The following is a 24,727-nucleotide window of genomic DNA, read 5'->3' on the forward strand; positions in this document are numbered from 1 at the left end:
GCCCAGGAAGATTAGCTACAGTGCCATGGGTTGCAAACTTCTTGATAATGTTGCGCACTGTGGACAAAGGCAAATCTAGATCTTTGGAGATGGACTTGTAACCTTGAGATTGTTGATATTTTTCCACAATTTTGGTTCTCAAGTCCTCAGACAGTTCTCTTCTCCTCTTTCTGTTGTCCATGCTTAGTGTGGCACACACAGACACATAATGCAAAGACAAAGTGAATTTCTCTCCTTTCTTTCTGCTTTTAGGTGTGATTTTTATATTGCCCACAGCTGTTACTTGCCACAGGTGAGTTTAAAGGAGCATCACATGTTTGAAACAATCTTATTTATCCACAATTTTGAAAGGGTGCCAATAATTTTGCTATTCTGATACCTACTGGAAACTGTTATCTTGTTATTTTCCCATTGTTCTGCTGATCATCTGCTGGGAGGGGGTATCACTCCAACTTGCAGCACAGCAGTAAAGTGTGACTGAAGTTTATCAGAGCACAGGTCACATGGCTGTGGCACCCTGAAAAATGAAGAATATAGCTAGCAACATGTGAAATGTCAAAATTAAATATTAAAAAAATCTGTGTTTTTTGAAAAATTTCAATGCAGTATTCTGTTGGAGAAGCTCTATTAACTGTTTTTTTTTTTTTTTTTAAAAAAACATGTTTTCCCATGACAGTATTCCTTTAATGCGATGGGGGTTACTCACATTGTGAAAAATGATGGTCCCTTGGTCAAGTCTGTGCTTGGGGGCTTGTTGCCACCAGCTTAGTCTGTTTGCCTGTGCCTACCTGTCTTGCTGTGGCCTCTGCAGATCTGTAAGCTGTGCCTGTTTTTAAAACCTACCAGCTCATCTGCCTGTATTCTTTTTTTTTTTTTTTTCAATTCAACTTTTATTTTGGGGTATCAAGTACATGCAGTTACATTCCAGTAGACATGTATAATTACATTTGCCATTTTGCTTCTATTTTCTGAAATTATTTTTTACATAGTTTATGTTTTTATCTGCATGTATTCTTGTCTATATTATTCCTCGGCCAGTCATCCAGCTGCCTGTTGTTTTTGAGCTTGTCCACTGAGGTGATCCTTCAGCTGTCTGTTTTTGAATTTTCTTTTCTGTTTGGTTCCAGTTGTGCCTACCCAATCTGCCCAATTTTTGACAGATATTGGTCAGGGAGGCCTGTCGGAGGGCACCATACACAGGCAGATAAGAAGCCAAGTTGGTGTTAAAGACCCGAATTAGCAGTTGAAATCTGCCTGTGTATGCCCACCTTAAGAGGTTAGAGAGCTGCAAAGGAGGAAGTTGAGTTCTGGCTATATGTTAGACACCCACTCCAGCCTTTGCTTTGAGGCCCATGGGTTGGATATGGCCCTCCAAAGGTTTTTTGGTTTTTTTTTAATTATTTTTATTTTGCATTTAGTTAAATAGGTTACAGATGTGCACCTACTGGGGGTTCCCATGGTGCATGACAATTATGAAATGTATTAATCATAAACATTAAACATTAAGTAGAAGTTAGGACAAAAAGAAGAAAGAAAAAGAGAGAAAAGAAGAAATAGAACAAAAAGATGGTAGAATGTGGGTTAAAAAGGTTTTTGTAAATGCATTGCTCATGGGCCTATGGGAGGGTCATCTAAATCCAGAAATGTCTGTGAAGGGTGGATATGATCAGCAATATGGATTTGGAGAGATATTCGGATCATCCAGGAGTCCAGATTTTTTGTAATGTCCCATAGAGATGCTTGTAAGTCTTTCCATGATTAGCAAATTGTCTAGTCTGGACTTTACTAATGTTATTAGTAAGGTATTTTCCAGGCTTTAGCTATAGTTTGTTTTGCTGCAGAGAAAATGTGTGTGATTAGTTTTCTCAGATGTTTGTTGCCTCCTTATATATTTTAATTCAGCAGAGCCTCAGAAGAGTTCCTACAGAGCAAGAGACCTGTAACTGCAGTAATTAAGGTGTACATTCTTTATCCAGAAGTGAGCTTTAATTGGACAGTCCCACCAGATTTGAGCCTTGTTGGTTGCATACTCAAAAGCAAAGTGGGAAAGCAAATGGGTACCAGCTGGAGATTTTGTTGGGAACAAAGTACCATTGATGTAGAATCTTTTGAGATGTCTCTTGTATCAGTACATTTAAAGAGCAGGACACTGAATCCTTCAAGATATCCAGCCAGGTTGATTAATCAAATCAAAGGTGAAGTGTGCTTTTCCTGCTCTATAAGAGCCTGAATGGTTTATCATGGGTTAAATGCCAAGGTATTAAATGGGTAATTTTGGCTGCAACATATTAGCATCTCAGGTTGGGAATACGCAGTCCCACTTTGTGACGATTGTGGCAAGCTGTCTTGAAATTTATTCAGGCTCTCCTACACACAAATTTAGTGAACACTTTCTGTAACTTTTCTATAAATCCTTTGGAGGAAAAGGTTGGGAAAGTGCAAAATAAGTACAATAATAGGGGAAGGGCTGACATTTTTAATTCTGTAACTTTCCCCAACCAAGATAATTTAAGTTTACCCCATGACTTCACCATATAAAACTTATTGGCCTACTTTAATGTAGTTATCAGAGGCTAATGATGCATAGTTGGCTTAGAGATCCATGCCAAGATATTTTAGTCTTAATTTGCCACTTAAAGTCAAGTAATTTTTTAAGATGTTGTGGAATATTTACATTGAGAATTTCCGATTTGGAAGAATTTATCTCTAGACCTGAAAACTTGGTGAAGTTTGAGAGAGTCTCATACAAATACATGAGAGAAGTTATGGGATTGGACTAGGTTATAAATATTTAATCAGCATACAAAGTACATTTATATTCTGAATCTCCTACTGTTATGCCAGAGATCTTATCATTAAATCTTAGGGCTTGGGCTAAAGGCTTGATGGCTAGAGCAAACAGCAGGGCATCAATGGGCACCCCTGTCTGGTCCCCTACCAATGTTAGGAAAGAGTAGGTAGCTAGATAGAGTATAGGTAGATTCAATTGTCCCAAGAACTTTTCTAGGGAACAAGGGCTAGGATTTGGGCATTTTTTAAATAGTTGGTAATAAGATGCAAATTCTTGGACAATGCGTAAGGGATTTGCTGTCAGAGATCCATCTTTTCTTTTTATTTGAATAAAAGGGTCAGCTTTATTAGCTGTAGTATTTTGCTTTGTCCATTGTAGTTTTATTATTTCTTTTTCTGCTAGTAGTAAATTGAGTTCTGTTTTATTTCTCAATTTCGCGCTTTAGAATGGTATCATTAGGGCAGTTCTTAAGACGGTCTTCGAATTCTTAAGGTTTGTTAATTGATGCTTTATAGCTTTGGTTCTGTTTTTTTAACATTAGCTTTTTTTGTACAAGTATTCCCCAGATATAAGCTTTGTGTGCCATCGGAGGAACTGTGACAGTAAGGGGCTGATTTACTAACCCACGAATCCGACCCGAATTTGAAAAGTTCCAACTTGAAAACGAACATTTTGCGACTTTTTCGTATGTTTTGCGATTTTTTCGGCGTCTTTACGAATTTTTCGTTACCAATACGATTTTTGCGTAAAAACGCGAGTTTTTCGTAGCCTTTACGAAAGTTGCGTAAAATCTTGCGATTTTTCCGTAGCGGTAAAACTTACGCGAAAAGTTGCGCCTTTTTCGTAGCGTTAAAACTTAAAAGGTGCGAAGTTTCGCGTAAGTTTTAACGCTACGAAAAAAGCGCAACTTTTTGCGCAAGTTTTAACGCTACGAAAAATCGCAAGATTTTACGCAACTTTCGTAATGGCTACGAAAAACTTGCGTTTTTACGCAAAAATCGTATTGGTAACGAAAAATTCGTAAAGACGCCGAAAAAATCGCAAAAAATACGAAAAAATCGCGAAATACCGATCTTTACGAAAAAAACGCAATCTGACTCATTTCGACCCGTTCGTGGGTTAGTAAATCAGCCCCTAAGTGTCTATTTCTGCTTTTATTTTTTTCTTGTATTGTGGGTTTGATAAGAGAGAGTCATCCAGTCGCCATCTGTAGCTTACTGGTTTGCATGCTAAATTGGAAAAAGTTAAGGTGATTAAGGAATGGTCTGACCAGGGCCAATTATTGAGAGAAATTTGCTTACTTATGGGGAACATGTCTATTCTAGAATGAGAATTATATGGTGGGTAGGAAAACGTGTAATCTTTTTTGAAAGGATGTTGTTCTTTAGTAGGAAGTAATGTTTACTCTTCCTTGCGTACATGGGAGGATTGTTTGATTGCCTATCTACATTTGGGTTGGCTACTTCACTGAAATCGCTAGCTAATATGAGGGGACCTCTACTCTACTCCTCCAGGATAGTAAAGAAAGTACATGAAGTGTGATTGTTAGTGGTCATTTGGACTGTATATAGCTGCCAATGTTAATCAGATTATCAACAAAACATTAATCATTTGCATATTTTGTAGGGGTCTCACTGTGTTGACCTCGGTTGGAGGGGGGATAATCCCCCGGAGGACTCAATCCTGGTATGGAAAGGTGAGGCACCAACTTTAGATATTCATGTTAGTCTGCATTTTGGACTTTTATAGCATGTTGGTGAGATAGATCTCTCGCTCGGGCTCCCCTGTGGTGTAATATGAGGTAGCTGTGGCAGGATGATGAAGCTTTAATTGAGTTAGAAGGTGGAGGGTAACTGCTGAGGGTTGGCAGTTCAGGTGCATGAATATTACCTTGAATGGGTATCCCCATCTGTAGTGGATCCGGTGAAAAGGTAAGATGGAGAGTACTGGTTTCATAAGCCTCCATTTTTGTATGGCTAAAGTAGCAAGATCAGCAAAGATGGAGGAACTGCAGCCTTTAGTAGCGGAGCTGCCTAAGAAGCGCTCATTATGGCTTCTTTAGCTGTAAAATAGTTAGGGATGCACCAAATCCCGGATTCGGCCCGAATCCATCCTTTTTTTGATGGATTTGGTTTCGGCCGAATCCATGGTCCCGGCCGAACCGAATCCAAATCATAATTAGCATAAATTAGCATATGGTAATTAGCATTCTGAAAGGGTTAAAATTTAGGGGGAAAATGTTTTTTTTTTTGCAGCGCGCACAAACTTTTAACCCACCCCGATCCTAATTAGCATATGCTAATTAGGATTCGGATTCGGTTCAGTATTCGGCAGAATCCATCAGGGAGGGTTCGGGGGGTTCGGCAGAACCCAAAAAAGTGGGTTTGATGCATCCCTAATAATAGTGCAGGTGGGCAATGATATCCTTTGGTGGGGCCCTATCAACTCTAGTAGCTGGAATACAGGTAAGTCTGGGACCAGAGCCTTTAATAGTTGTGGTATTTCCTCTTGCAAGTTTTGTATAGAGTTGGGCAGTCCACCGATTCTAATATTGTTTTGCCGCGACCAATTTTCGCAGTCTTCTAAACAGTCTTGTAGTTCAGTAAGTTGTAGTTTTAATTGATTTAGGAGTCTTTTGATGAGGTCTTATGGATTAGGCCATCAACCTTGTCCTCGATTGCTGCTGTGCATTGGCCTAGACAGCGCAGTTCTTGAGTTACATGATACATGATTTTTGCAGCCACCAAGTTGAGTTTGTTTTGTAGCAGGCCTTTTAACCTACCGATTAGTACAGTTTCGTGCGTATTGTGTTGGAGCTTCCGGGTCCAAATCCACTACATCTGACCCCCGGTCAGAGCGTGGTGTTGAGGTAGGGGAAAAGTTGGCACGATCTGCCATTTTGATGTTGCAGGACATCGTAGGCCATGGGGAATGGGTCCCAGGCAGTTTGCCTTGAGTTGAATTTTCTTATATTTGCTGCCTCTTGTCATAGTCGCTGACTCAAATAATAAGAAAATGTGTTAATAGAATTGATATCTCAGCAAACAGTCTAGCTTAAAGGACAAGTCGACCCAATGTATATTTTTTTGCTCAATAGAAGAAAACATAATTGTAAGCAACTTTTGCAACTTTAAAGCACTAAAACTTAATAAATTCACATTGGAAAGTTGCTTGGAATTATGTTTTGTTTTATTAGGCAAAAAAAATTATTTTTGGTGTTGACATGCCCTCTAATGAGTATTCTTGGAGCAGAGAGATGGAATGCGCATCTGATCATATCAGTGGCATGACCACTGAGTCCAGCCCTCCAACATACTGTATGAGACAATTGGCCTACTACATTGGACAGCACTGACTAAAGCTGGCCATACACGCACCGATAATATCGTATGAAACCCCGTTTCGTACGATATTCGGTGCGTGTATGGCAAGTTGGCGAGTCGACTAATATTGCAGGAGGCTGCTGATATCGGTCGACTCGCCAATCGGCCAGGTTAAAAGATTTTGATCGGGCGCCAAGACGCCAATGCTAAACCAATGGAAATCGCCATCGTCAAAACATACGAGGCTACTTCAAGTCGCCTGCTGTTTCAAATCGCACACAGACCCTTTTCTGAGCGACTTGAGTAAACATGTGGGAGGGGTAACTGTTGAGTGGTACCATGGGTAGCAGATCGCCTGGAGCTCAACTCGCATAAAATTTCTTTGTGTGTATTGTCGCAGCGACTTGTCGCCAAAGCGCCAGGGGGAAAAAACACAGGCGACAAATCTCCTCATGTGCCAGAGCCCTTAAGGTTCTTTCTGCACTGTACTGTATATAAGCTGTGGGCAGTAGTAGCTACTTTTGAAACAAGTTAACATCCAGATAAGATAACATTTAAGTCAGAAAGGTTTAGTGCTTGAAAAAGACAAATGGCTTTGAAAAAAAAAAAACATACTAAGCAGTTCTCAGTCATGGTAACTAATACATGCCAGCCAGAATACTGTGTACATTTAGTGAATAGGTAACCTACAAATTGAAATAAAAGGTAATAAGTGTTCTTCTCCCTTGGAATTACAATGAAAGAGTAATGGGAACATGTGAAACTAGAAAGGAAAGTTTGAGAACAGACTTCATGTTGGTTTGAAAAATGTGAAGTCACTGAATGTAATCTGATCTGTTGTTGGCTCTGCCCACTTTTTCTAACCTTGGACCACAGTTATATAGTAAAAACCACTGTACAAGATTTGGGGACCCTGGTTTTAATAGTGTCTGAATGGCAGCAATTTAAATTTCCCCACTGAAAGTCAACAAGCGACATCTGATTGGCAGTTGGTGGCTCCACCCACTTTTTCTAACCTGGAACTGCAGTTACCCAGTGACTAACTCTACAAAGTTTAGGGACCCTAGGATTAATAGTTTAAGAACGACAGCAGTTTAAATTTAAACCAATAAAAGTCAATAGGTAAATTGTGATTGGTGACAAACTGTGGGCTCCCTGGCATAAATACTGTGAGAATGACAGCATTTTAAATTTAAACCAATACAATTCAATGCATGAAATCTGATTGGCTGTTAGTGGCCCAACCCACTTTTCCTATTTTTGAACTGCAGTTCCCCAGTGACCAACTTTGCATAAAAATTGCTGCTGGCAGCATTTTACACTTTTTCTAACTTTGAACGGCAAATACCCAGTGACTAACTTTGGAAAGTTTAACAACCCTGGAATTAATACTTAAATAATGACATCAGTTTAAATATAAACCAATGAAATTTAATGGGTGGAAATGGATTGGCTGTTGGGGGCTTCACCCACTTTTTCTAACCCTGAATATGTAGTCCGCCAGTGACTGACTGTGTGAGAAATGCAGCATTTTAAATAGGTGAAGTCTGATTGGCTGTTGGTAGCTCCACCCACTATTTAAAACCTAAAAATGTAGTCCCCTAGTGACCCTGTTGTTAATATTGTGAGAATGGCAGTAGGTTGAATTTTCCCATTAAAAATCAATAGGTGAAATCAGATTGTCTGTTGGTGGCTCCGCCCAGTTTCCAAAACTAGTGACCAACTGTGAAAAGTTTGGGGACCCTGGTGTTAATACTGTGAGAATGGCAGCAGGTTAAATCTCCCCATTGAAAGTCAATAGGCTAAATCTGATTGGCTGTTGGTGGCTCCACCCACCTTTTCTAACCTTAAACTGCAGTTACCTGGTAAAATCTGATTGGCTCCTCACAGCTCCGCCCACTTTGGGCATCCAACAATCATCATATTTTCATTCAGGCTGAACCCATGACTTTGTGATTCAAGTTTGGGGAGTGTAGCCTCAAAGCTGTAAGATTGGCAGCAGTTTCAATTTCCCCATTAAAGTCAGTGGGTGAAATTTGATTGGCTGTTGTTGGCCCCTCCCACTTTGGGTCATCCAACAAATGTTGCTGTTTCTGTTATGTTATTTAAGTTTGGGGGGTGTACCTTCAAAGCTGTAAATGCGGCAGCAGTTTGAAAATCTTCCCTGTCAAAGTCAAGGGAAAAATTGGGGTGTTTGGAGCGGCGCCACAAAAAGATGGGGGGCAGGATCGCTTAGAAAAGCACAAGCAACCTGCTCTGCTATAGGGCGAAGAAGTGTGGAGAGTTTGGGTGTTGTGCCCCTAAAACTGTAGGAGGAGTAGCGTCTGGAAAATGGGGGGGGGCGCTAAGAAAAAGAAGAAGAAAAAGCGGAAGAATAAGCTGAAGTTGGAGGACAGTATGTTGGGTTTTTCAACCCAACATAAAAAAACTAAATCAGCAGCAATATGGATAGTGAGAAATAAACGTGCCAGCTTCAAGACTTGCCTTGGTGTTTACTGAGGATATGAAAGGTTTATAGTATAAAATGTAGAATAAGCACACAACATGCCTGTAGAGTATATAGGAAGAAAAACATCCCTGGAGGGAACTGAAACATGAATTCTTTTTGGGCTAACTCTTTTTGAAGTGATCTTACACATTCCTATGAAAATTGATACAAATGTTTCAGTGTTACTAAAAAAAATAAACTGGGACAATTGCTGCCCAGCAATACCTGCAGTTACTGTGTGGTTAGTGAGCTCAGAAGCTGCACTTGTTCTTTTATGCATGCTGGGGCAATCCTTCCATAGGCTGGAGAACAAATGAAAACTGTACTTCTACCTGTTGAAGGATTTTTACCAATCCTCAGTCTAGTGTGACTGATGCTACTGGACTCTCCGAGCTCAGGATCCTTATACAATGGCAGTGTATTGGGTGTAGTAAGCAGGGCAGGGACTTGGTCTAGGCAGTAAAGGCACATGCCTAGGGCAAAACAGTCAGGATGGGTGCTAGCCATGTACCTCTTCTGCCTCTTTTCTAGCCCTCAAGTCACTGTTCAGGATGGTGACTTATTACTACCCCCACTAACTGGTATTTTACCAGCCTGGCCTTTAAAAATGATGTGCCCCCACTCATACCTCAAGCCGATTTCCTATCTGGTCCACCTTCTTGCATTTCATTTACCAGTAATATCCCCCCTTTGCAGTCTGGATTCTGATGAAGACCCTCTGAAAGAGTTTGCTTTAATGAATTGGCAGGTTTGTTCCTTGAAAATTTGTAAGTTTTTTGAGTGATACAACCGTAGGACAAGATGGGATTGTTGTGTCTCCTATTCACATTAATGTAAAGCACAGCAATGTAAATAAGCACTAGGCTCGATTTTCTTCCCCTTAATGCTCTTGGACTTGTTTCTGGGGCAAAGGTTGCCACCTGACTTGTATTTTATTTAATTCAGAGCAAGGGAAAATATAGAAGACCACAGGTGATAACCTATGGAAAATTACCCCTTTGTATGTAAGGCTGATGCCACACGTGGCGTAGGGCTGATATTTTCGGGAAGCGGAAAAACGCTTGGCGAAAATTCAGCCCTACGCCTCGTGTGGCATCAGCCTTAGCAACTTTCCAATATACATAAATGTAATACATATTTGTATGTGAAAGGGATTAATGTAGTCCTTCTGCTATTGCTGAGCTATTGCTGAACTACAGCACTTAGAATCCTGTCACATTAATTGCTAAAACGAAGAAGTGGATTGCTTATTTCTTGATCTTCTGTTTGATTGGATTATTGGGAGCACTCCAAGGGCGAGTAAAATATAAGTACAATGGAATGCAACTCTTCTGGCAAAATTAACTACAACTACAATGGTTAAGACCACCACTGAGAGTTGTACTTTAGTAAGTTAAATGGCTCCTTTTAGCAATGGTTAGGTTCTATGTCCTAAATATAGTACACAGTCACTAGGAGATTTTATAAGCAAAACCTTATACTATGCGCTCAGACAGGAAACAACAACTGTAGATGATCATGATAATAACTAAGCTTGCATTTTGAAGGGGAATACACATCGCTAACTTCTTTTCTTTATGAGGCCATTTCTTCTAAAACAGTCCTTCAATTTTTTTCCTTTGAACTTAAAGGAGAAGGAAAGGCTAGTAAAGAGTTAATCTCAAAATGCAGGCATACCTTCAGTTTTCTCAATAGTGCCCTTAAGTCTCCCCATATTTCTCCCGTTCAGAGGATCAGAAGCCAAACAGTAAGGAAAAACACTGAGCTGTGCAGAAAAGATTCCCATAATGCATCGCCCCTCCCCAGACTCAGCGACTTAGAACTGTAAGCGGCGCATGTGCAAAAACAGGAGGCTCCCCCTAGCGTCTGCAGCGGCAGCATGAGACACAGGTGCTGGTAGGGGGAGAGGCAAGGGCAGACGCGAGCGGAGCTGCTCCAGACAGGAGAGAGGCACTCTGAATGTTAAAGGCGGCGGCAGCGGCTACGGACAGGAGAGAGGCAGCTCCTGTGAAGGAAGAAACCGGCGGAGGTGGGCGGGCGGCGGCGGGGGGGGGGGGTTTGGGGTCTTGTGCTGCTGGACACAACACAGCTCCAGACAGGAGAGAGGCACTGTGAAGGTAGAAGCCGGCGGCGGGGTGGGGGGGATGGGTGCTGCTGGACACAACACAGCTCAAGATAGGAGAGAGGCAGCTCCAGACAGCAGAGAGGCACTGTGAAGGTAGAAGCCTGCTGGGGGGTTGACACAGAAGGATGCAGGGGGGAGCGGGGGGGGACGTAAAGATGGCGGCGCCGTTCACTGAAACAAGTATGTAGAATGTAGCAGGTGTATCGCTGTAAATCTTTCATTAGGCAAGCTAGAAATATAGCGTTCTTACACAGCAATAGTACTATTAATAGTACTATTTAATAGTGTGGTTAATAGATTTTGACTTTCCTTCTCCTTTAAATCTTTCTCACTGGTAAATATATTATATAGATTCAGTCACAGTTTTACATACAGATGCACACATAAGGGTTGCACAAGGAACTTGCTTTGTCTTCTAGGGCCTTTATGAGTACATTATTTTGGGGACAACACTGATATACTGTAAAAAACATTTCTGGTCTCAGTGACAAAGGGCACCAATACAGTTGAACTCCAGTGTGGCAACTTTTGATTTTTGCCTTGATATTGATTCAATTACACAGTCGTATTTTAACTACAGACACAATATCAGAAAAAACTCTACTTATTTATCTGATATTTGAGCCTTTATTCCTTGAATACAATTATTTGTTGATTACGGTGTCTGTCTGTTGTCTGTCACTTGCAGTCTACTACAATGGTGCCTCAGGGGTCCTACCCGCCTCAGGCAGCCAAGTTGATACTGCCCCTTCGCTCCCCCCATGTTTAGCTTTTTTGCATCAGAGGGAGGAGAGGGGAAGCCACATCGCTAGTGCGGAGAGCACAATAGCGCTATATGCAGTAGAATAGCCGAAATTCTGATTTAAAAATTGGAATTTTGGCTCTCTAAGTTACCAGGAACTGCTTTTTGCCGCCGCTGGTAACTTGCCGGGTGCCCCTGGGTTACTATGTCAATGTACTTGAATATATGTACGAGAAACAAAATACTCTGCATACAGCAGTGACTATACCCACTACTATTATAGGTGTGGTGCTTCATTATTGAATTTGTTTTCTGAGCACACATTTTGGTACTTCGTCGCTATGTTTTTTTTTAAAAAGTGCAATGAGAATCTGTTTTTCTGGCCCAGGCTTAAATGTGAATTACAGTTCTTTCTACATATATACACAACTCTATCAACAGTATCCATACATTATTAAGATTGCAGGTGACCGAATATCCACATGGAAGTGCAGACACATATAGTGCTTCTTACACATACACCTAGGTATGAAACTAATCTAAACAGACAGACAATACACACTTGATTATGCACATAACACACTGAATTACATTATTTTTATTAAATTAAAATACAGTAATATAGGAACTACAAAAAGCAGGTTACACAATACACTAACACAGTATGACTGTGATACAGAATGGCAAAGTGCAATGCAGAGACAACATTTTTACTCATTCATACACTGAGACCCCTTAGTCTATACTTCTCTCACAGCAATTCCAAAACATCAAGGAGAAATTAGAGAGATACAGTACTGATACTGTATAATACGCTGCAGGAGAGAGGGAGGGAAAAAAAATCATGTATCCAGTGAAAGAGAGGGGTTGAGACATCCAGATTGGAAAAAGAGATACAGGAATAGGCTAAGAGGAAGGTGAATCAGAAATATAATAGGTAAGAGTAAGAGATACTAAGAAGCAGAGCTGCTAGAGAGAGGGGGAGGGTGTAAAATGAGTGGGGAGAGATAGAGGGAACACTCAGAAAGGGAGGAGGGTGAGAAAAAGAGAGGCCACAAAGAGAGTGGAGGAGGGAGAGAAAGAAAGGACATTAGAAGAGACAGAAAGGGGACAGAGATGGGGGAGTAAGAGCAATAGGAATAAGCATAGTGGAATCAGACATTGAGAGGCCGATAGAAGAGGGTGGGGGCGACAAAGCAAAAAAGAGGGACAGCGCAGGAGATAGACTGACACCCACAGAGACTGACAAAGAGCAATGTGTGCATAACCAGAGCATTGAAAGGGTTTTCTTATCACACTGAATAAGAGCATCTGCAGAACCTGGAATTTAATACACAATATGACACGATGTGACAAGGACAAAAGGTAAAAGGGTGTGTGATATCACTGTGTGCCTGTGGGTACCAGGGTTTTTAGGTGCTTAGAAAAAGCGCAGTGTACATGATCGTGTGACTCTGGTTAGCTGTATGCATGAAGGCGGGTTTCTCTGGATTTATTTGTGACTAGCTGAACTCAAATAATGTGTGCTTGCCTGCCTAGTGTCATGTTGCATTGGTATGTGTTTGCTGCCAATATGCTTTAGTTAAGATGTGGGTGACAATATGTTAGGTCCCTGTTCACCTGCAATTAAATAAAATTCCAGGTTTGCACGTTTTGCATTTATTGCATTGTGAATTATATATCATGTTGTCATTGTAACACTCTGTTGCTCACTGCGTCTATTACCTTATATATGGTTATCCAGCAATATGGTATCGATGTAGGTAACGAAGACTTCAGGAATTTTATCATGTCTTATTAGTATGTGTTATTTTATGTGTAATTTTGGTGCATCTATAAGTATTACACAATAGATTGTGTATGTGAAAAGGTCAGCCATGACTGCAGCACATTATTTATGACATTGTGTATATTACCTAAAAACTCGGGACTGCCTTAACCAGTGCAGATCTATAGTATTCAAGAGGTCAGATTAGATACAGATCTATTAATGTATCTGACTGTGCAATAAGAACACAGGTGATTACTTGACATAGAAACACTGAAGCTAATGACTACTGGATGGTCAACCAAATCTGACCTTCTACTCTATAATATAATATAATACCTTCTATAATGCATGTGTGATGGTTCCCTGTATAGGATTACCATATGGTCATCATTAGAACACTGCTTTTACATCACTATCTGCTAATAATCTAGGCATTACTTTGCAACCTACCATGTTGTAGATTTCACACATAACTCCTCTTATTCTGCTGCTTAACTCCAATGTCTTGATTTTTCTGTTAAGGAAAAGTCCTAGAGTGTTGTGTGTGTGTGATATAGAATAAATAATTTTATTTATTTACAACAAAAAGACATGCAGTGCCCTATATATTATTAACTATTATCTTAGCCAAGTTACTTGAATTATTTGTATATTGTTATTATTTTAACATTCTTTCAAACCTTTACCTTCCTGCTCAAGACAAAATAACAACAAATTAATTTATTTTGATTTGTTACTAGTTGTTACTAGTAGCTACCAATGATGCCCCAGGGAGGTGTTCAGATCCTTTATTAGTTTAATAAAGGATCTTCCAATAATTATCCCTAAATAAAACTGAATGTTGGTGAAAGGTAAATGTAAACAGAATGGTTCACATAATGCACTTTTATACCTCTGTCACTAGCAGTCAATAAGGTCCTAGCCAGTTATATATTCATCTTATAAGGTCAGCTTAATTTGAAACTATTGTAAGTAGGGTCCATTGATCCTAGTGTTTTATCCTGTAACCCTTGTTTGCTACTTTAATGTAAGACTCCTGATTGTTGTCATATAATTGTAAAGTAATTGCATACTTAGCTGGCACTATTTACAACTTTGTAGATAAATAATAATAATTATTGTCACAAACCACTAAAGGTTGCCATACACAGGCAGATTTAAAGCTGCTGGTCTGCCCATTTAGACCAAATAGGCAGCTTATCTGCCTGAAGCCAGGCAGACTTAAAAATTCAGTTGGACGAGGAGAACATTGGCATGTTTATGCGGTCCTCATTCAATGGGTCACCGTAGGCCACAATAGATAATCTGATGTCAGCTCAGCTTGGCCCAGAATGTGGGTGGCCAAAACAGGCCTAGATCACTTTTTGGCAACTTCGCCAAACGAGCTGATCTTGTCATGTGTGGACACTTTAAGACAAGGTGAAAAAAGACATCTATAGTTGACTGGGTGCAGTAAGTTTATAGATATAGTCAAACCATGATAATGTCCATCCACTATTTTGTACGGAAAATAACTGCAAAGTACATCAGGGCAAATTTTGCTATGGTTCTCTTTTTAGCAATTCTTGTAGAACCACTGATTTTTGAATTACTACCAAGGGGTTCCCATAAAGATCCTGGTGAAATATTTTTTAAATTAATAAAAAATGGTCAGATGAATTCATGTGCAAAGTAACAATTACATCTTTTTTTATTTTGGATTTTGTTGGCATGCCAGTATATCATTTTGGCTCCATTTAAATGTGGATAATGTGGATGAATTCCATGGTTTGATGACTTTCCAGATTCATTAAGGTATTGGAAAAGTGCTCTTCAGTTATTCCAACTCCTAAATGGCAAGATGCCATGTTTTCTGGCAGGATAATAATGAAAACAAGCACTTTCCATTTAGATCCCTGGCATGCATATACCACTGTCAAGTCATATGTACACAACAAACTCAAATTGACAACTAAAAATGATATGATGATTTATTCAGTATGAATTTAGATATGCATGCTGCCATGTTGGTAAAGGGGAGAAATATTTTGGGCTCAGCCTGGGAGTATAGCAGGATTATTATTTGGAGGCCAGGCCCTAAGGGATTTGTATGGCCCAAGTTTGAATATGATATAATGTGATTAAATTAATAATCTACTATATGGACAAATGTGGATAGTACTGGCCTTTAAGATAGGAGAAAGCATGGTACAATTTCATCATTGTAAGGCCTAGTTTCATGTCATTTTTGGTATCAAGGTGCAGTGTGCATATTTATCCCCCATTTAAGTACCTTAAAGGCTATTTCTATTCAGTGTTTGTAAATAAAAAAAATACTTTGAAACCAGTTTCCTAATTGCAACTGCATTGCGTTAATTAGCGCGCAGAAATAATACTCATGATTCACAAATACTTAGACGCGCTAAATATCGCATTAGTCTGGGCGAAAATTAACACCTACTTGGGGCAGGCGGTAATTATAGAAAAGTACAGTTCATGAGCTTTTGGCAACACAATATGGACTTTGCAGTGTGATTTATTCAAGTATGTGTTGGTCCTAGAGTAATGCAGCCTCCAGTTTGCAGGGAAATGGTCATTTTAAAAAAAAAAGTAGTTTTACGAACGTAATGCCATGTATGGCTAATATGGCGTGCACGTGAAAAGTAGCGCACATGCGTTAATTAGCGCGCGCGACAGGTAGCGTGCGAAATTTGTCTTCACTACTTAAATAACGCAAACAGCATTGCATCTAAATTAACGCAAATATCTTTTTAGTGAATCGTGCTTTAAGACGCGAAAAATTAGACGCAATATAATTGCTATAAATAGCGCTCGTTTTAACGCACTTTAGTGAATCAGCCCTATTGTCTCCTAGCACAAAACATTTTCTGTAAATTGTGTAGTCGATAGTTTGATGGAATACTGGAAATGTTGCCGCCTCAGACCTGGAAAACATTTTTATGTGTAAAACCTTGGTGGACTGAAAACTGCACTCCCCAAGTTAGTGATACATTTAAAAGAATTCACTGGAGAGCCTTGTACCCATGCAAATGTTAGTTTATTTCAACTAGTCCTTCAGTGTTGTGCTTTGCCCTTGAAATAAACTAACATTTGCACAGATACAAGGCTCTCCAGTGGGTTCTTTCGAATGTTTTGTAAAGGAGGCCTGTCCCTTTTATAGATACCAGTAGTCTTAGAATGATGGCAGTTGACCTGTTCTTGCATAATGTGACTAGTTGAATCAGATTCTGACAGGATTGGACATTTATTTCTTTGTCTGCTAATGGGGCAAACTAGATAGATAAACTCTTTTACAAATGTACAATCTACATACCTCAGTAATGTACAGTACAAAGAATTGCAGCCTCTGAACTGCGATAAATCTATTTGTGCATATAACTTGATACCTACCAAGGAGTAGCAATTTGTCAGGGTGCCTTGTGCAAACAGTGGCTTGACTTACAAACAGTACATTTGGCATTTGGCTAAAAGTTTAGTAGTGCTCAGCAGCCATTATGCAGAATGCCTCAGCTTGTGTTACATGCTGTATACAATTCCTTTCAGGAAGAATAGTTTTGGAATAAGGTCATCTGCTACTGCGTAATCTAAAATCAATCCTATCCCTGCCTGTCACTATGGTTCCTGACTTTTTTCCCCCCCGTCCATCTTCAAGTGTTTCTTGCACAGTTTCCAACACAAGCAAATTCAAAGGAATATTAATGGTTGTATTAATAATTTAGGATTAAGGCATTTGAGGCAAACAGACATGACAAACTGAGATGTTGTTCAATTGATCAAACGAGAAACAAAATTTGTTCTGGTAATTTTTCAAATTAAAATAACCAACTGCCACTAAATAAAATTAAGTAATTTTATTTTTCTAACTGTGGACGTTTCTATTAACTGATTGTATTTTCAATGTAATAGATATGTTTAGTGATGGGCGAAATGTTTCAGCAGGCATGGATTTCCGCGTTTTGCCATTGGCGGATTGTTTTGCGAAACGGATGAAAAAATTTGCTGCGCGTCCAAAAATTGTCACCCGCGTCAAAAAAGAATAGCCGCGGGTGTCAAAAGAGAATAGCCGCGGGCGTCAAAAGAATAGCCGCGGGCATCAAAAGAATAACCGCATGACAAAAGGATAGCCGTGGGCGACAATTTTTTTTATGTGCGACATTTCGCAAATTTTTCGCCGTTTTGCGAATCTTTCAAAAGATCTTTCGCGAATCGAAACAGGACAGATTTGCTCATCACTAGATAGGTTCATATGTACCATTGTGTTCCAGGGTATTGACTGTACTATCTTCTCTTTCTTTAGTTCTTCTTGTAATTTTTCTGCTGTTAAAGGGGTGTTTTCCAAAATGAATCCACTATGCTGTCCATATTACCAAAATAAGCATTTTAGCAATAGAGTTCATTTCTAAACTTCATGCAAATGCACGAGTTCAGTGTGTGTGTTCATAGGGACAAATATATTTCTTTTGAAAGAAAGCACTAACCCAGTCAGAGGGACAAGTTTTTTTTATAGTAGATTGTTTCAAGAGTCATGACAGCGTTATCCTACTCTGCACGCCCAGTTTCTTCATAACTCCTTAGCATAGCATTAATTGTACTGACTGGCAATACAATTAATATGAGGATGGGAAAGACAGGGCATGTGCAGTAGAATTAAAAGCTGCACTGCCTTACTGTTACTACAACAAGGCAGCACAGTAGATGGTCAGCTACCATCAGTGGTGCATGGAGGCCCCTTTGACTAGGTAAGCACTAGTCTTTTGAATGTCCCTATTGCCAACATGCTTACTTAGTAATGTGGACAGCAAAGTGGTATTTTCTAAAAAAGGTGAAACACGTGTTTTAATACTTTGCAGATCCATCCTTCAGCTTGGTTAGCTATGTACAGTACTTGTCTCCTTGAATCTGGATACCTTTTTTACTTTAGTGCTAATTCACATATTTTTTGTGCTATGTATCTAAAGAATTTTCTGTTCCCCTTTTCAAAAGAAAGGGATATTTTTGCTGTACTTGAGCTTTCATTATATGCTTAGCCTCTTGCTGCCTCATCACATTCATCCTGTAGTATGTCTTGAACTTAGTTTGAGGGCAAATTTCAGGTAATAAATCTTTTTTCCTGTGGTATTTTATTTGAAAGTACATATTCTGCACTCTCTAAATTACATTTAAGCTATAGCAAAGAACACAGTTATGTGAATTTTAACAGTTTGACATTTTGCACAAATATAACAATACTTTGAACAAGCATTTCAATACCTGACTACTCTATAGGTACAAATGATATCAGATTTCCCAGCGGAAGTGTGCTTGCTACAAAGGGACACTGCATGCGTTGGTGTTCCCTTTTTAAATGTATGTTAAATGTGCGTCGAATCAAAGTATGTCAATAGCAGGCCTATATTCGGAGCACTTGTTCAAAATGGTTCAAAATGGTTGATGCTTGGTCACGTGTGTTGTGCTGTCGTAGCCATCTTTTAAACCTAGAACCTTACTGCTGTTACCCAGTTGAAGTGTTCAGTGAAATGCACATTGTCACCATTGTACCCTTTATACTGATATGTTTTGCTCAATCCTTTATGTTACTGATGGACAGTGTACTCAGAGGGACATGTATTTATAATTGCATTGTTATATTATATTAATGTGTATTTATTACTGTGTTTACTTTGTTACAGTTCAGTGTTGTAATGTGATTTAGACAGTGGCGAAAATAGATGTCACTTGGCTCCACAACAAATTTTGTTTAGGGTCCAAATATATTGTTATGTTGACCTATTCTACCAAGAAATATGGAAATCGCTCATTAGATAGAACCTAAATGGGCCCTCTACACTCTTACCCCCCCCCCCCCACACAACCAAATGGTTTGCTGCCTCTATAGACTCACCATGGATATAGATAAATATTTTTTGGCTTGTTACCTTATATTATGTAGTGGTTACAATTGGTAAATGTATTTTATTGGTATTAACCACACTGAACAGTATGTTATTATTCAATGCATTGTAACAATACTTTTTTTTTACATTTTTACAATTTGTAAATCTTAACAGTTTGGTTTAAGCTTATTCCCATTAAATTCTGTAAAAATTCCCACTGATTATTAACATTTATTGATAAAGCGCCAACATATTCCTCAGCGCTGTACAATAAGTGGGTTTCATACATTGGACATACAGAGTAACATATAAAGCAACCAATAACCGATACAAGAGGTGAAGAGAACCCTGCCCAAAAGATTCTGATTAAATCTGGGTCCCTTGATAAGATAACCTGCTGTAGTGAGTAACCCTGTGAAAAGTAAAAAGGAAGCTTGAAAAATTGGACATTTCTGCTCTTAAAGATAAGAGTGGCTTTTTGCCACCCCTGGTAAATTGTTCCAAGCATACCTGTATACTCTCTTCCACTTTATTTCTGTGTACTGGCTGTCAAGAGAAACATGTAACACTATTCAAAGCAGTTTTGCCTACTTCCTAAATTTTTTTTGTAAGCTAGCTCCAAAAGAACACTGGTGGTACTTAGAGATAATGCAAGCCACTACAGTGGTTAGCATTGCTGCCATTAGTTATAGGATTTTTAGCTTGAATCCGGCTAGAGCACTTGTAGGGAGTTATAGGTTTACCCACTGCCTTTTGGCACCTTACTTAGGTAATCAATGTAAATTCAGCTTCTTGAAATACACAGGTTAAATAACAAGCTTTACTGAGGATGAATAAATATTCTCTGTAAAGCACTGCAAAAAAGCTTTGGTTCTCTAGATAAGCATAAAAATAATATCAATACAGTCTGTTCTTTCTTCCAAGATAATGGCAAATACATAGGGTAGTGGGAGAGATAAATAGTGGAAGTAATAAATAGTGGCTGGAAAGTGCCCCAGAAGAAGGGATACACTAATGAATTCAACATTTAATGCAATTTTAGAGAGCCACAGTAATCTAAAAATTATTTATGCAGGCACAAAAGGGCACATGTATGTCTGTAAGTGTAGTGAGCAAAGTATAATTTCAATCATCATGTTTTTTAACACCAATGTGCCTAACATAATTGCTCCTGATTTGCCACAATGAAAGCAACTGAGCATGTAGTTCTTCACCAATTGGATGCAATTACATGGAAGACCGTCTGGCGCAATTTCTGGTCTTCGACATGTCATCTGCGCTAGATTATTTATGCACAAGTGTGCCGTGCCTATTGATACAGGGTGTGAAATGGAACACTGGAGCTACCACCTGGTCAGCAGGTGGTGGTAATAGGAGCGGCAACAATTTATTCAGAACGGAAGGCAGGAAGGACTAAAAAACACTGTACACAACTACGGACATGCAAGGAGCACATTTTAAAGTGAGTATACTTAATGAAGGGGAAAAGTGAAAAGTGGTTTCACATGAAACTGACTGCGGGAAATTGTGGGGACCACAACTGCACTTGCAGATATAAATAAGCCCTCTCTCTACAAGCTATGAGAAACAGTGGGGGTGTTCTTGCAAAAGCTATTTCTGGATTTATTCTTGCAGACTGTTTTTAGCCAACCATGGATTCTAAATGGCTTCTAGCTAAAGAATTATCATACTACACAATTGATTTTGGAGCAGATTACAAAGGTTGTACCACTAAACCTGGTTATTCACATTAAAATTTGCTTGTTTGACGAGACTGCCAGCGTAGCAGATCTTTGCTTGATTTGGCCATCTTCATGCTGGGCCACATTGGGGTGATCTGGTTGTTCACGCCTATTCAGGAGAGAAACACATAAATTTGTCAATACGATCCTTGTCTGACGAGATTTTCAATACTGCCCAAATTATATCTGCCCGATTTTCAAGGGGTGCCTGTGTATGGCTAGCTTAAGTTAGCACCCCTCTTAATAAAGGGGCACTTTTGCCATTTACATTCATTTTCAGTTTATAGCATTTCTGAGATATTAGCAGTAGTTTTAGCTTAGCAACTATCTCTGAATGTCAGCAACCCTAGGGTTAAAGGAAAACTATACCCCCAAACAATGTAGGTCACTATACAAATATTTTGCATAAACAAGCTCAAATGTAAAACCCTGCTTCTTTTTAATAAACCATTTTCATAAAATATACTTTTTTTTATTAGTATGTGCTATTGGTTACTCCTAAATAGAAATGTACATTTTAAGAATTCAGGGCTGCCTCCTGGGATCATAGGATTCATGGTGCACACAAACAAGCCAAGGCAAACATACATACTAGGCCACATCAGCCAATGAATGGACAGAGTTCTACCTTTTGCTTCCACAGTTTTCCTGTTACAGTTAGAGCTGCATTATTTCTCTCTGAGGGAGCACACAGCCCATCAATAAATGGTGGATCAAGAAAAAGAATATAAAAGGGCAATATCTACCGATATTGGTTGTTGAGAACTGCTTGTGCTCTGAATGGACAAAACCCATTTGTATATATATATATATTTATTTATACAGTATATATATATCCCAGTTTTGCAAGATTCTTTATAGGTCACTTAACATAATATAAACTATCTGTTGGTTAAATCTTTTTAAGTATTCAATAGACAGTTAGGGTTGCTAACACTCAATGACAACTGATGGGCTGGAAGCCTGTTATTAGACTGTTATTAGTTTAAAACTGCTAAAAACTAGAACATCAATTTAAATTGCAGAAGTGTTCGGAGGATCACTTTACTAAAGTTTTGTTTTTGTTTAATTTATTTTTACTTAACTTTGTTTTTTTGGGTTTAGATCACCTTTAAATTTTTTGTTGGTGAAAACGTGTTTGCCTTAAGCCTTTTAGAAACATGGGAAAGACCAGTACATTAAAGGGTATATTTATCATGCATGGAGTGAAGCATTACTGGTGATGTGATGAGCAACATCACCAGTAATGTTTTACACCACTTTTTACACAGCATGATAAATATATCATTAAGGGTGAAGACACATGGAGCTACTAGTAGCAGCTACGTTTTCATGGCTACTAAACGTCAGAAAATACCCTGCCACAGGCAGGCAATACTGAGAATTGCCTCTGCTAAAACACATGTAGAGACTGTTATCAGTAAATGATCAGCATTGTCTATGCTGCCATGACAAGTAGCTGCTACTAGTAGCTCCATGTGTCTTCACCCTGAATGTTATTATGCATCTTTGTTAATATCTATAACACAAATAAATAGGAAAATATATGAAAAGAGTTAATGTGGCTTCTGTTAAACGAATCCCAACATACTGCCTAGTGGGACAAATAGGTTTTGTCCATTCAGAGCACAAGCAGTTCTCAACAACCAAGTTTTTATCCTATAAACAATAATCTAAGCATGTATCAGAGCTGATTAATTAGCAGTTCAGCAGCATAGGTATTCTATAGGTATTCACATTGGAATAAATTAACTGGAAATGCTAAACTGCAGGTAGCAGTTTCCCATTTGTATCAATTTGCAATGCAGATTGGTAATGGATACAGTACCTAATTTGGTTTAGTTAAAATTTATTTCTCAGCCAGATACCGTTTCAGAAGTCAGATGGTTTGCCATGGTTCCTAACATTAGAATAGCGAGCTTCGAATTCTGCTGTATAATGTCCAGTCATGGTAGAACCCACTCTGTTTTGCAAGTCCCTCACAGGAAAAGTTATCTCTGCAGGACTGTCCTGTCATGTTTTTCAATCTAACTTTCTATGTTACTCTGTTACTATATAGTAAAGGTCTAATATACTAAGTGGTAGTATGCATTATATGTATATATTAGGGGGTAATTTTCTAATTAGTAACACTTGAGAAAGGGTGACGTAAACCCACATGTGTTTTGTATCTGTGGTGTCTGTTATCACTCATTTGAACTTTAGCAACATAGGAGTCACTTTATTAAATACATTCATATTGTGAAGTTTTTACACATGAGCTGTCAGAAGAAATACCATAAACCCATGCACTGAAAGATCTCTACTCATAGAAGGGTAGCTGTGAGACTAAAGGTGACCATACACGGCCAGATTTAAGCTGCCAATTTGGCTTATTAAAACAGTCAGCAGCTTATCTACCCCTGTATGGGGCCTGTCCGACTGATAAAAATCCAGTTGGGATGAGGACTGAATCAGCTTGTTGATGTGGTCCTCAACCCGACAGCCTGCATACTGTCATTGTTATAATCATTTGGCCCTCACCAAACAAGTAGATCTACTTGTTTGGTGAGAGCCAAATGATTGAAACAATGACAATTTACATGTATTGCCAGCATAAGAAAAGGCATCAGTTAGGTAAAAATAAAGGAGGTTGGCGCCTTATAGCATTTTAAAAGTGAGTCTGTCCAATAGTTGCAAAGATATATAAGGAAAGTGCACTCCTAGATTATTATACGTGTAATTATTTATATAGCACCAGCACATGATGTAGTGCTTTACAGGGATCATTTTGGTACTGCTCCAGCTGTGCTCACAATGTTATGTTACTAATACATTTACATACACACTATAGTAAATTTTATCTGTAGCCAATTAACCAGCCTGGTAGTCTTAAAAAACCCACAAAGAGAACATACAAACTCCTTACAGATAGTGCCCTGGCAGGAATTAAATGTAGGGCTCCAGTCAGCAAAGCTACACAATGCGCCACATGATTAATTTCCATCTCTAGTGCAATAACTTTTACAGAAATTCAGCTGATATAGTTATATTAATAACACACTCATAAGTGTGTGTATTTACAATATTTATTTCTTTCAAAAAATAAATCCAAAGTTTATGCAGAAGCGGTATTTACTTTAATATTTCTGAAAGAGTTTTATAATCTCAAATGCATCTTCCTTAACCAATCGCTTCCTTGGCATTCTCTTGATAATTAACAGCTGTGCAGCAATCTAGCATTATATCAAATCTGCAGTCATTGAAACAATAAGGCTTTATAACATAAAAGAGAAGAACAACTGACTCACTAAGTGTATATGGGGATTCCATTGCACCTAAGGTGACTGTGATGGGCTCTGTTCCCTAAACACAGGGATTATTGTTCTTGGCTAGGGAGGTGAAAGGAACAGCAGCTGAAATGAGTAGTGATGACAGCTGTAAGGAGACACAAGTGAAGACAGGTGGAACCTCTGAATGACATAGCTTGTGTGCATGTAGGAATTGTTTGTATTTGTGCTCGAGATTTGTGATTTGGTGTTCAGACAGAGCTGAACAGGCTGGGGAGTGTTCTGGTTCTATGTTGAAGATAATCTGCTGTGTTTCAGTAAGGTATGTATATGCTTACTGAGTCTCTTTATTATGTCATTATGAATTTTTGTTTGCTTTGTATTGTTGCTGATGCGATGAAAAGAATTATGGGAAAAGTGGCCTCAGGCACTAATTGTACCTGAAAAATGTTGAGTACAGTGCTGCATGAAATTATTTGGGCTCTGCGCTGTCTTTGTGCTGCACATTTTTTTTCCCAGCATGTATATTGCGGGTGTGTCTGAAGCAATATTCGACAGCAGAAAAGAACCATTTGGTGTTACATAGTTACATTTAATTTCAGG

At 38.9% G+C, this 24,727-nt stretch overlaps 1 protein-coding gene across 3 annotated transcripts in view; it reads left to right on the forward strand.

The window, feature by feature from the left end:
• Positions 1 to 24,727, forward strand: part of sema6b (sema domain, transmembrane domain (TM), and cytoplasmic domain, (semaphorin) 6B) — a 74,586-nt gene that overhangs the window by 14,405 nt on the left and 35,454 nt on the right. The window contains exon 1 of one of the 3 annotated variants that reach the window (XM_002942203.5): positions 12,536 to 12,834. The exons of 1 other annotated variant lie outside the window; for it this stretch is intronic. The gene's annotated coding sequence lies outside the window, so the exon portion shown is untranslated. Of the gene's footprint in view, positions 1 to 12,535; positions 12,835 to 24,169; positions 24,447 to 24,727 lie in introns of those variants that run through there. One more of the 3 variants, XM_012955225.3, reaches the window with a different exon arrangement.

Source organism: Xenopus tropicalis, chromosome 1 (assembly GCF_000004195.4).
Source record: "Xenopus tropicalis strain Nigerian chromosome 1, UCB_Xtro_10.0, whole genome shotgun sequence".
In the NCBI taxonomy this organism is placed as follows: Eukaryota; Metazoa; Chordata; class Amphibia; order Anura; family Pipidae; genus Xenopus; species Xenopus tropicalis.